Below are 12915 nucleotides of genomic sequence, written 5' to 3' on the forward strand. Positions count from 1 at the left end.
AGCCCCAGGTCCAAGCCATAACAATGACCAGAGCCTAGGGAGAGAATGCTTGCATTCCTGGGAGCGTGGACAACCCAAAGGAAATAAAGCTTGAGAGAACAGGAAGTCTGTTTATAAAACATTGACTTCCCTTGCAAACTGGTGGCTAAAAAATTAATGTTCAGATAGATAATGGATAGCTTAGGCCCATTGCCAACCACTTGGTGTGTTTTAAAAGTCTCTTTCTTCAAGAACTAGCCTATCTTCTGAGTCCTGCATCCACATATAGCAGCTGAATTTACTCATTAGTCTTCCGTTGTAGCAACGTTATGGCCAAATCTAGGGTGTTCCCTGTACACCCAACGACTCAATACTTCAACTGTCCTGAGGTAATGTGGGAGAGGGCAGCACCTGGCAGAAGAGCCCTCCATTTCCACGTGGATAGGTGACATATCTTTCTATCAGGTCCCTAGTAGGGTCAAAGCGAGCATTTGAATTGCAGTAGGTCTGCACTGGTGGCCTCTGGGTCAGGCCCAGAAGTGGTGGCTTTGTTGTGCTTCTGATCTGCAGAGGGCTCAGCAGATTCACCTTCTGTAGAATCTATGGTTCTGTCTGGATAACCAGCATAAACATCATTTATAGCCAAGAACTGGAACTGACTTATGTGGATATATGATAAAAATCCAGGGGTCACATGGATCTTAGAAGTGAAATATGAGACAGCAATGGAAGCTCATATCTGTGTTGGGAAGTAGAGTCTGAGGCATTTCATTCTTCTTTCAGCTTTCAGGCATTTTGTGGAACTATTTGGCATAGGAAAAAATGAAGAAGGAGGAGAAGGAGAAAGAAAAGAAGGAAGGAAGGGTGAGGGAGGGAGGGAGGAGAAGGAAGATGGGGGAGGGAAGGAGAGAGAGCTAGAATGAAGGGCAGAGAGCAAGTGGAACAAAGGAAAGAAAAGAGGGTACAGACAGAGGTAGGTGAACAAATGATTGAAACAGGTGTACACAAAACTTCCTGATTCTCCTGCTCCCAAAAGGCTAAGGTTCTTGTTCGATTCTATGACCCTTGTGTTGAAGTTGAAGAATCTGAGTTTGCCCAAAGGGTTCCCACAAGTCACTAAGAGCACGTAGGTGAAAGGCCTCAGAGGGTAAATGTGCTGCCTTCTCTGCCTTTGTCTCGTAGTGGGGCACAGACTCTGACTCTGTCCTCTGGGTTTCTTGTTCCTGAAGAGTAAAGGAAACAAACGCTCAGAGAGCAAGAACCAGAGCTCACCTGCTGCTCTGTCCAGTGAAGAAGCGTCTCTTAGCTCCCTACCCCCACCCTGCCCCACCATCCTCACACACGCAGCCCTGACAGACTGTGACAGCTGTTGTTCTGGCTCCGGATCAGCATCCTCCTCTCCTGGACAGCAGACTCCTCAGTAGTGTAAGTGGCCTTTGTCCAGAGCCTCTGGCTCCCCTGGGCTGTTGCCTTTGGCTGGAGCAGGCCCATTTCCCAACCCTGCCCTATCACTGTTCAGTAACCTGAGAACGTGGATCTCACATACACACTGGGCATGGCTGGGAGTGACACATGCCAAGAGCTGCCCAAGAATGGAACAGTTTCTCCATTTGGAGGCTAGTGCCCCACCCCCATGGCCTGAGCTCACAGGGCAGCAGAGCCACTCAGAATCTGTGGCCAGACTTCCTGCCATGAGAAGTTGGGGTCCAGCTGTCTTTGTCTTCCAGACTGACAAAAGAGTTGACCATTATTTGGGAAGCTTATCAATAGCAGAAATTCATTTCCCTTGGTGTTGAAGCCTAAAATGTCTGAAATAAGGTTCCCACTGTTTTGGTGTCATGAAGATTTGTTTTTATTTTTCTTTGTAGGTATATGCATATGATGTATGTGCTGTGCATGGACATGGTTTGTATGTAGCGTAGGGTTGTGGGGGGTGGTAAATTGTGTGATTTGTGTATGTGTGCATGTGTGAGTAGAAATGGTGAGTGTGTGTATGTGTGATGCAGATGTGTGTATGTGTGTGTTACGTATATGTATGTGCATGGAGGTGTGTGTTTGTGTGGTATGATATGTGGTATGCATGTGTGTGGTGCATGTGTGTGTGTTGGTACATCTGTCTCTATATGTTTATATGTATGTATGCAAGTACGTATGTATGTATGTATGTATGTATGTATGTTGTGTGTTTGTGGTATCTTTGTGATGTGTGTATGTGTGCATGCATATATATGGTGTGATATATGTGTGGTGTGTGTATATGGTATTTGTCTGTGTGTTTTGTATATGTGCATATGTGAGTGAGTATTGTACGAGATACAAATATAGTGTGAATATAGTGTGTTATGTGTGTGGTTTGTGTATGTGTCTTGTGTGGTATGATGTGTATTTGTGTAGCCCACCCCCACAGTGACACACTTCATCCAACAAGGTCACATCTCCTAATAGTGCCACTCCCCAGGCCAAGCATATTCCAACCACTACATATAGTAAGTGTGAAGTCTTTTTATTACTTATCTTGTATTTTATTAATATAAGTATACATGTTAATTTAATTTGATGTGTTATTTCAGCACATACATATAGCATTTGTTAGTCAAGGTAATTAGCATTTGCTTCTTGTAATTTCTTCCTCTTTAAGTTATTCATGTTCTTTTCTTTGTAAGCTATATGTTTTTGTTAACTATGATCCACTCACTGGTGTAGAAGATCAGAGCATAATTCTACCAGTTGTGTTTTGAACCTGATCCCCAGTCTTCCTCTATGCCCACCTCCATATCCCTTCTAACCATTTCGCCATTAGTAGTAAATATGTAGTTTTTGCCTATTTGTCCATTTTACTTAACATAATATTCTCCAATTTCACTCATTTTGCTATAAATAATAGAATTTCATTCTTCCTTCTTGGTTGAACAATACTCAATTGTTTATATATGTCCAAGTTTCTTTACCCATTCATCTTTGCTAAAGTTATTTCCCATGTGACTGGCTGAATGTTACACATTGTCAAGGCCCCTGAAGAGCCATTCACAGTGCTTATTAAATGCTACTGAGAGCTCTCGACATCCTTCCCAGTTTCATGGATTTCTATGATGATCAATCGATCAACCAACGTTGGTAGATAAATATAAGAAATCTGACTGCTTGGATTTTATTTCACTGCTCGTAGATCCTTGTCAGTGTGAGCTTGTGCAATAATGCTCATTCTTAATATAATATTTTATTAATTCTTTGAGAATTTCATAAGTGATTAATGCATTTTCACCCCCACTACAGACCCCACATCCTACTCCACCATCTTCATCCCAACTTCATGTTCTTCTTTTAAGAATCTCACAGAGTGTAATTTATTCTATTCATATACTCAAGGGTGTGGAGCCATCCCCTAGAGCATGGTTGACCTACCAGGGACCACTTCCTTAAAGAAAACTGACTCTCCTAACTCCAGAAACCATCAACTGTCTACAACTCCTCAGATAGCAAGCAGTGGAAGCTCCTCCCCACTCTGTACTAGCATGTTGATTGGCTTGGCCTTGGGCAGGTCTTGTGCAGGGGACCACTGCTGCTGTGAGTTCATGAATTTGGGAGCAATACCTAGTTCTGAAGACATAAGATATCCATACTTTCTAATATGCACCTACCTATCTGTGACAGGCTCAAGATGGGCTGGCATCCTACCTTATGATGCATCTGTCTTTCCTCTACATGGTCTAATATAACGAAATCAGAATACACCTCGATTTGAATAAACAAATGAAAGAATGAATTGATATAACTATTCACACAGATGTAACATGCCTTTCTCTTTTGGTAAGACTTTCTCCTACCAAGAAATTTGACTAAGACACGAGAATATTCTGGATGCCAAACTTGGTTCACACAGATTCTCTTACAGTGACTTAGCTTTATGACATTTTATACTAATTTTCTTTTATGATTATTTCATTTATTTCTGTGTGCCCATGCCATTGAATTTGTGGGAAAGTCAGAGGAAATCTCTTCAGAGTCAGTTCTTGCTTTCTACTCTATTAAGAAGTCTTCCCCCTCCCCACCCCTGCTTCTGTTGCTAAGCTGAGTCATTCAGGTCAGCTGTTTCTCAAGCTTCTGGATAATTCTGTCTCTCCCTCCCATCTCACAGAGTAAATTACAAATAAATACCATGGTACCTGGCTGTTTTAAAGATTCTGGGGATTGAACTTGGCTTCACAGCCAGTGCTTTTGGGCTATTTTCCTGGCTCCACATTAATTCTAAAGCAGTGGTGCCTGAGGCACAGTGTCCCACAAGCTATCACGTAAGTAAGCCTTTCTGTCTCTTTCTTGTACCTGCAACTGTGAGAGTCAAATGTGAATTTCCTTTGCCTTAGCCAGAGACCCAGAGTGGTAGGTGCTGTGCTGAACTCACTCATCTACGGTGACCATGGCTTTGTTCCCAGCCTTCTTTATCTGGCTTAGTCCTCTCCTTAGAGAAATTCTATCCATGAATGTAAACAGCCTTCAAACAGAGCTGTCTCCTCAGTTCCTCAGAGTTTCTTACTTATAACTGAGTTCCAACAGCAAATGGAGCCTCAATTCAGTCTTAGATCCTGCGCTTCTCTACCCCCTGAATGATGAAGGCAGCTGTATAATTAGTGTTGTATAAGAAACCACCCCCAAATTAAGCGATGTAAGAAACAACCATTCTTTTTCCCCCCCTCGTAATTATTTCTCATGATTCTACTGGTCACCGGGTGGTTCTGCTAATCTGGGTAGGGCTTGGCTGACGTCAGCAGGACTTGCGCATGTGCTTGTGGTTAATTTCTTAGGTGACTGGGATAACTAACTGGTGTAGGATGACTGGGTCTTGATGACTGGGCTCTTTCCATGTAACACTGACTTACCCTCATCAGGACCAGCCCAGGCACGCATGGTCCCAGAGAAGGCAAAGGTCAAGAAGGAAAGGAGTTTCTGAGGCTTTTTCTGGGGTCAAAGCAAGTTGGATAGCAGAAGAGTTGGCGGAGGAAGGTGCTACCAAAGGGGTAGGTTTTGGGGGATATTAAAAAGCTAGGATCACATGCATCCAACCTATTACATAATGGAAATAGTGAAGCTTCAACAATGGAAAAACTGTGAATGAGAGCCTGGACCCCACCCAAGCCCATGATAAGGCAAGTACCAAGTTGGTGATGTTTATCCTTAGATAAATGCTGTGAGATGAGAAGGCTCAGCCAAATTTCCTCTTCTAAGGGACAATCACCCAAGCTACCCTCAAGAGCCCCAGCAGAGGACAAGTAAAAAAAAAAAAAAAGAAAAAAGAAAGAAAAGAAAAGAAGAGGAGAGGAGAGGAGAGAAGAGAGGAGAAGAGAGGTGAGGAGAGAAAAATGTCTCTGACTAGCCCAAACTACCTCTAACATTTCAGGCATCCCTTGCTAAGTAACATGAAAGGATTTCCTTCATATCCATCGGCACAGATAGCTGCTTCCCCGTGTCTGTATCCTCTTTCTAACTGAAGCCAGGCACACCTCCACTTTCCTTTACTCCCACAGCGGCCATTATCACCTGGTAGTTTTACACTGGTACATACGTGCCCAGAGTGGAGCAAGAATTTGTTCTCTGTGTTTTCCAGAATCTCACTTTCTGTCTGCATCCAGCTGGGACCCAGCCAGCTGTGTGGCTCCAGGGAACAGCTCCTTCCTTCTAAAGGGTACAATTCTCTCCAAATCCCTCTTAGCTTGAACCTGCTGAGTCCTCTTTGAGATTTGATGTTCTCAGATGGAGCTGTTGCAGTGGTAGAGGGCAAGCTGGCAGCTGCCTTAGGGATCGTCTCAATTAAATAGATCTGAAAAAAAGGTGGTTATATTATGTTCCTCACATCGTTTGGTGAGATGCCCTAATTCAAGGATGACCAATGGGGCTTTTATGGCTTCTAGTCCCCAGATGGGCTGACAAGCCCCTGTTCTATGGATCCCATGCACAGGACAAAACAAAATATTAATCTTCCTTATAACTCCAGATGTCATCTCATGTTCCTCTATTTACAGCATCCCATCTCATCCCTCCGACCAGTGAGAAGTAACAACTAAAATGAGCAAATGCTATCCACCATCTTGGATCAGAATCGCCCCAGGGGTGAGCGAAGGTAGCTGCTCTTAAATTGTGCTTCCCCTAAATTTTGAAACACTACCAATAAATAGATAAACGAATAAATAAGTAAGTAAATAAATACCTCGGAATGTGAAACCCACTTAGAAAAAAAATGAGTATTTTTTGTTAATGGAGTTAGTTGTGGGAAACAGATAGGATGCAGTCGTAGAAACTCAGAAGACCCCAAACCCAGCTGGTGTCTCATTAGAAGAGGAAAATTGTACTCAGGTGCAGAGAGGAAAATGTGAACACAAAGGCAGACTTGTCCAAGGCAAGGACTGTTAGACATGAAAAAATCTGAGACACACACAAATGACCTACCTTCCTGCCCCCCAAGGAAACCAAACTTCTGACACTCAGACCTGTGACGTTATAACTTTCAGAACGGCTTGATAATAGATTTCTACCATCCGGCACTGTTTGTGGCACTTCGCTGTGGCAACTGTGGGAAATGCATACACAGGCAAAAAGACTCTTGCCTGCAGAGTACAGACTCATTCTAGAAGGTTCAAAATGTCAGGAGATTTTTAAACAAAAATGCAACTTGGAGAACATGCAGACAACTTCTCCCCTAGTCAAAACCCCACGCCACAGGTAAAGACAGAGAAGTCATGGGACTTGATCAAAGTCAGTGAACCAGCTGAGGTCAAAATGCCAAGACTCAACATAATTCTGACGGTTGCCTTCCTGTATCTTATTTTTACATACACCCAAGTCATTTTCTCACAGATTCATCTTCTTTTAAATTTACCATGATGTCTCGAGTGAAACAGCTTTATCACTGAAATCTAACTTGCTTTATAAGCTGCAAGTGTTTCTGCAAGTGTTTGTTATAATAATATTTCTAAGCTCTACCACAATTATAATATTTATATTGGGTTGTAAAGTGGTATTTTTCCCCCTAAAGTAACTTCTGGAGAAAGAGCAGAAAGCAAGTCTCTATGTGTCAGGCTGTGGACAGCAACTCCCTAGTGGACTGGAGTTATCGGCCTGGTCCACAGTCAAACAGACCAGTCAGCCTTCTGCTGACAGTAGGGAACTCAGGGGAATAAGCTACTGAGAGAGGTCTGACAGCTACTGGTGAGCTGGGACCATCTCCTAAAAGCTATCAGCGTATATCCTTCCCAGGTGAGAGTCTTATGTATGCCTTAAGGCAGGGGCTGTCTACTTTATTTCTACAATTTCCATAGGCATAGCAGATGTCTAGCAAATGTGTCACAGCTGCCACCAAGCTTCTGTGGAGTTGCCTAGCTGCTAAGCAAAAAAGAGAGGGATGTTTATAAGGTGTTAACTTATCTGAAAATATACCTTTGAGTTTGGGCGAGGGGAGCCCAGATTTTGCTGTTTGAGATTCTTCTTTTCCAAAGCTGGTATGAATGTTGATAGAAATTACCATTCAGTTTGAATATTTTTCCACTTAAAATGCTGTCTGGAAATTTGGAAACAAATCCTCAATCAACGCAAGTCTCTAAAACAAAAATTTCCCATTGAGCACAGCTATGGCGGACATTTTCTTTATGCACGATTTTCCATTAAAAATGCATTTAAGAGCTGATTCTGTTCAGTATTTTGGTGAGCTGCCTTCTCTGTACTCACATCATAACCACAAAGTCTGTCCCAAATTCAGTCTCAGCGAGACACTTGCACAGGAGTTTTTCACATGGACTTTGGTATCTGTATCCATCATGTGTATTCTGTGAAGTTTGCTTGACTCTAGGAAAGGTTTGTTCACAGGTAGTGAAAGCTCAGAGCCTGGAGAAAGGCAGAATGGTGTTTACTTTTACTTGCCCCACAGATTATCTCTCTCACTGGAAGCCACAAACTGAAATGTCAAGACTGAAACCATCTTGGTTACATGTGTGGCCCAGTTTGAATTGGGTGGCAATGCAAACTTTATTTCTAAGCGAAATTCCCATGCATTTGGGGGCCCCTGATGGAAGGAATCACCTCAAGGGCCATGTGAGAACAAGGATTAAAGTGGGAGGTTTCTGAGAAAGATATTCACTGGCTCAGAACTTCAGTTCTCATCACTGATACGAATACATCATAGAGTAACTTTGATTCTTCAGGGAGAATTAGGTAATACATATGCTTGGAAATTGTAAGAAAAATGGAGGCACGCCTTTAGCATTGTGGTTAGAAAGCTAGAAACCACAGCCTCTCTGTCCTTTACTGCCTAATAAGAAAATTCTTTCCTGGTTCTATGAATAATTATTTGGAAACGGCAGCAGGAGATGAGGCCTTTCCGTTATGTGCAGTTCAAATACCTATCTAGTACATTCACTGTTTGAAACCCTCATGCCAAAATAGCTGCTGGGAGAAGTCATGGAGTCTGCCGATAGAAATAGCCCTGCCCGCTGGGAGAAAGAGGATCTTGGAGGCCCCTCCTTTCATCTTGTTACACATACTGTGGAGAAATTTTTGCATCTCTGCCAGTTGCTATGGAGATGAAATACGGAACACATGTAAATATTCGGCATTCGTGAGACACAACGAGGTCCTCCTGCAGTATGCTTCCTCTTCTTAGCTCTTCCCCTGATGGCTCTGAGCTACAGTTTGCAGCCTCATCTGTAGGCTCTGTGGTTTTATGCCCCAGACTCGTGCACAGCTCATTTTTAAGGAACTTGTCTACCACGGATGGAGGAAACCCCTATTGCAGCCATGAGACCTAGATTTGAAATGCCCTTTGGCTACTTTTTTGGCACTCATCTTTTTGTTACTCCATTTCCCCCAGGCTTTATCCTCTCATTTGGAGAACAGGGGAAAGCAAGCCTTCTTCATGCGGGGTATATGAAGACACACTTGGGAAGGAGAGTGAGATGGGACTTGACAGGCTCTGTGGAGATGAAAGCATGGGTGTGTTCGGGAGTACTGAGTAATTACTGAGTACTCCCTAAGGCTCATCAGGCCATGGTCTCATTTGGGGACTGACTTGTAGAAAGTGCCAATTGGTGTTTGGAGTTAGCAGTTACGGGGCACAGTGGCTGCTTCTGAAACTTCCTAGTGTGTGCTCCAGTGTGCTGTGCTTTCTGTTCCCCCCTCAAAGGCAGGTGAGTTTACACAACGGATCCAGGTCCTGGGGCTTTGCTCTTGTCTCCTCTAATTGCCATGGCCTGGGATAATCAGAAGTTGAAGCTCAGCTCACACAGCCTTGCGTTCAAATAGGTCAGGATCACTGGCCCAACAGTCTTTTCTGAGCCCAAGTGGGGTGAAGTGGAGGGGCAACCAATAACAAAATAAACCCTGAACCAGGTATTTTCTTTATAACATAAACACCTGTCCTCAGTGACTCTAGCAGCAATAACCTCCTGAAAGAGGCACAGAGGACCCCAGAATCGGCGTTAGCAAGCCTGAGGTTGAATTTCAAAGGCAGTGCCCTCATTCCAACTCCCCTTTGTGGATTATTTTGGGGTGTGGGAGGAAGGGCAGTGCCAAGGATTAAGCTGTTGGCTTCCAGCCTCACTCCCTGTCAGCCTCCACCCACACTCAGCAGAGGTTTCATAAGAATGCTCCTTCCCTGGAGACAGGAGGAAACCCTACGGAGAGAATCCTTCAGTGGTCTGGGCCAGACCTCCACATACCACTTTCCATTCCAGAGCTCTAGATTTGTGCTTGTGATTTACTCTGTGAACTAACAGAGTCTGTAACCTGGCCCTGGGAAGTAGCCCAGTGCCTGTGTTGCTGGAGTGATGTAGTCAGTGAGCAGGCAGTTTGGGTGGGCAGGGGAGGGCCTGCAGGTTATTCCTAGACCAACCCAAGCTCACCCACTTCGATAAGTAGCCAACTGGAACTCACTAGGCAGGAATGTGAGTCTGGAGGCTTTAGGAAGTGGAGGAGGCTGAATGGGAACTAGAAAAGCCCAGCCAGGTCAAGAACCCCAACCCAGAGCCTGTTGTGTCCACACTCCATGCTACCCACTGCCCATCTAGAAGGAGAGAATAAACATGTTTATATTTAACTTTCCACAAGTTGAGAAAAGGGGGTGTCACTGCATTTAGCAAGCGTTTTGCTCTGTGTTTGCTTTGATTCAAAGAAAGAATGTTAAGGGAACCCGAGGAAAGGAAGCCTCATTGATAACAACTGGAAGGGACTCATGGGAAACTGGAGCTTCATGCATTCAATTGCTAAATACAATGTAGGTGTCCACTGCCTGATAGGCCCTGTTTTAAGTGTTGGGTTCCACAGTGGACAAAATAGGCAGAAGTTTCTGAGCTCATGGAAAGAACCTACAATTTCATGAGAGTCATAAATGATTAAAAACCCCACATATTTGTTTTTTAAATAGTACAACAGGTTTACAAATAAGTAAACTATATTGAACCTCACACATACACAAAGCAAGAAGGGGATTGGTAATTCTATAGAGGGCAGCCAGGGGCTCACTGCCAGGGTGCTGTCAGGGTTAACATCCAACAGATGGCAGGAATTGTTGTGCTGAAACCCAGGGAAAGAAAATTCAGTAAGGGCCACCATGGCTGTAAAAGGAAATGAGAGGCAGGCAGGGGAGCTGAGGCTGGAGTGTAGCACATATAAACTCAAGGGGCCTCTGAGAGAGCTGAGCTTCTCTTCAGTGTTAAACAGGAGCCATTGCAAAGTCTCAAGTGGACAAGTGTCTTGATTTCTCTTGAGGATCATTTAGACTGCTATGAGAAGGCAGGGGTAATCCTGATGCTGTATCTGGAATCTCCTACTGTTCCAAAGAGAACTAGAAAGTATCAAGATGCCACCAAAATGTTTGGATGTGATCAAGACAGTGACAGAGATAGTGATTTGGGGATGATGAATGGTACCCACACACTACCCGAGATCACCTTGGCTTTTATCAGTACCTCCCCTCCCCCTTGGAAAATGCATTCTAGAGAGAAGCCAGACTTTCACCACTTATAGAAACTCTACTTATTCAGCCATTGGAGGTTTGCTACAAGCAGCTGTGATTCAGATGAAACAAGGGACGCCAAGCTTGATATTCCTTGCTTTTAGTCTACAGCTTCCCCTAAAAGTCGAAATGAAAATGTTTTATGCAAGCTTTCCGTGATAATCAGTAGATTCTCATGCCTTTCAGATACACAAAAATGTGGAACTTTGTTTCCTACAGTTGACCAGGTCTCTCTTGTGCTCCCTTAGACTTAGGGAGTTTTGATGATATGAATAGACTTACATGATCAATCATTATATGTTGGTATTTGCCAATATCCTCTGCTCCCTGGATCGGTTCCTGCATCTGTTATTAGCAAGTGTGCCATTGGCTTGTGGCTATGGATATGGAAATCAACATGGTGACCCACAGTCCCTGTAGGCACCGCTATGCAGTTTAATTGGGCTCTGTGCTAATGTTCCAAGTTCTCCTGGTCCAGCTTGTCCCTTGGTATGCATTAATGTTCCTGTCCAGGAAACACTGATGATATCTTGCCACCAGAAGTTAAAGTGCTTCATTTCAGAGGCAGACACTTCCGGGCCTGGGGTGTTTCTACTGATCACCTTGACCTTCTCTGGCCTTAGCCAGGATCCACGGTCACATAGAGATACACCATGCTGCTGTCTGTGAAGGTCCCTCTTGACCTATGGACGATGTGCCAGAATACACATGGGGCTTCTCCTGAGTGTTCTCAGTCACCTCCAGACTGTGTTCTAAGCTTATCAATGTCTTTCTATACCTCCACAGCGCCCTCTCCAGAAGAAGCTTGACTCTGATGATCAAGGAAGGCAAGGCCTGACATTTGAAGGCTTGACTCTTCCTCTAACTAACTCATCATTCTTATTCATTCAAGGAAAAGGAGAAATAAATTTGTCCTAAACCCTTCCCATTACTCTCTCAAGATATCTTTCCCCTTTACAGAATATAACCTGACTTGGTCAGTTTCTTGGGCCATATGAGTGTACTCATTATGTCTTCAAGCCTAGAGACGCTGAAGAAGAATTAAGAATTCAAGAGGTTTATGGGATGCCGTCCTTCATTTTGGCTTTTTTTTTTAAACTACCATAGGCAAGGGGGTTAAGTACCAAATGTGTTTGCCCTGATTTAGGTGGCTAAAAGTTCAATATGGGTGTGCTAACCTGGTTCCTCTGCTACTTGCAGGCTCTTTGTTCATTGTATCCTACATAACAGAAAGAGAAAGAGGGCTCTTCATGTGCTTTAATCTCAGACTTCACCCTTGACTAGGTAACATCCCAAAAACCTGCCTCCTAATACTATTAACCTTGAGAGGTAAATTTCAACACAAGAACCCGGTGGCAATAGACATCCAGTCACTGCATTGAGGTATAACTTATAAAGATACAGAGGGGAGGAAAAGGGATTGGTTAATTAGAACCTTGGATCACAGTGATCTGAAAAATTTGTGGCCATCCCAGTGGGGAAATTCCAGAACAAAGACTGCTTGCTACCGGAAACTTGAGAAGTCTATGATTTAAAAAAATGTCCATGTTTCAGCATGTTCACTCATTGTCTAGTGTGTGTCTGGGAGACTGAGATACACTCACATTTGAAACCAGAGATATGCTCTACTGCTAAGGCGGGAGGCTGTAAGCTGGTCATAGTCCATATGGTTACCAGTTACTTTTGCAGGGAGACCAAGCAGGCTTGAAGGCTGTTGTGAAGGCTTCTGAAGTCTGATGGGTTGGAGGAACTGATTGTGTGTTTTCTAATAGGTTTACATGTGCCCTGTATTCTTAAAGCCATTGCTGAACATAATCTTAGCCCACATCTTCTGAACATCAGGTGAGGTATATCCTCTGCAACCACAGCATAGAACAACTGACCCAGATTTTACTTGAATACTACCCAAGACCAAGGTGACAGGATAGAGCGCTGGTTTAATG

The sequence above is a fragment of the Micromys minutus genome (genome assembly GCF_963924665.1).
Source record: "Micromys minutus genome assembly, chromosome: 17".
Taxonomy (NCBI): domain Eukaryota; kingdom Metazoa; phylum Chordata; class Mammalia; order Rodentia; family Muridae; genus Micromys; species Micromys minutus.